This window comes from Coenobita brevimanus, chromosome 33 (assembly GCF_032717465.1).
Source record: "Coenobita brevimanus isolate Jiangsu-jjx chromosome 33, ASM3271746v2, whole genome shotgun sequence".
NCBI lineage: Eukaryota > Metazoa > Arthropoda > Malacostraca > Decapoda > Coenobitidae > Coenobita > Coenobita brevimanus.
In genome coordinates this window covers 6,492,076-6,493,254 of record NC_136986.1, presented here as the reverse complement: position 1 = coordinate 6,493,254, position 1,179 = coordinate 6,492,076, and the positions used below count along the sequence as shown (strand labels likewise).

General features: G+C 45.4%; 1 pseudogene; it reads right to left on the bottom strand.

Annotated features, from left to right (window-relative positions):
* Positions 1-503: 503 nt before the first annotated feature.
* On the bottom strand, positions 504-617 carry LOC145395935 (5S ribosomal RNA; annotated as a pseudogene).
* Positions 618-1,179: the final 562 nt, after the last annotated feature.

Sequence of the window (1,179 nt, the reverse complement as noted above, 5' to 3'; positions counted from 1 at the left end):
CTGGGCCTTTTGTGCGCCCTATGCATCTCCCTGTGGTCTCCTCTTGGAGTGGGTGTTGCGACACCCAGTCCGTGGTTCCTCCTTGGGGTGGGTGTTGCGCCAACCCGTCCGTGGTCTCCCGTTGGGGTGGGTTCAGTCACCTCTGCCGAACGCAAAGCACCCTAGGAACTTAGGCCTTGTCTCGGGTAACACTTTGCTCTACCATTTTCTTCCATATTACCCTTAAAGAACAGCTTACCTTCATCCTAGTATTGGACGAATATGATGTTTTATTGCTTTGAATAAGAAAAAAACAACAAAAATGGCTGCAAAACGCTCACAAAGTGTGACAAGCCACTTGCAAAATATATTTTTCTGCTGATAACGTAATGTTGACAGTGAAAATATTCATTCATTCATTGCCAGACGCCATGTATCCCAAACGGGGTGGCCAACGGCTTAGAGTTAATTGTTTTACAGGGAGGGGCACTAATCCTCCACCAACCTCACTTGACACGTAGGGATGCCAACAGCATCTGGTGTTCCCAGGCGGTCACCCATCCAAGTACTAACCAGACCCAACGTTGCTTAACTTCGCTGATCGGACGGGAAGCGGTGTACTCAACGTGGCTGCCAAATTTCTTAAATATTGCTCTTAAAGTACTCACATTTATGCACCTTATGTCCAAATTTTAGAAACTAAAACTTAAAAAACAGCATTTCCATGAAATATTTTATGTCACCAGAGTCTGAAGACGATTTGTGGAAAATTGTAAAAGTGTCACTTTGCCCCTTGTGGCGTCCAGGGCCTCAAATAATACAAGGCTAATTTTCCATGATATAGTCTTTCATATCTAAAAACTTGGATACCATTCCTTCTACATTTGAGTATATTTTATCTGTCTATTGCCAGACGCTTTAATCCTGTAAGGGGTAGCCACAAACAAATCGCCTCCATGTCGCTCTGTCCAACGCTATTTCACTGCCCTGCTCCGAGCTCACACCTCCCTCTCTCATATACCTCTCCACTCCATCCCTCCATATCATCCTTTGCATCCCTCTCCCTCTCTCTCCCTCCACCTCAGTTACATACACTCTCCTTGTCAGTTTTTCATTCTCCATCTTCTCCACATGACCAAACCATCTCAGTGTGTTCCTCCTAACGCTTCCTATCACATCCACATCCACACCACAATGCTC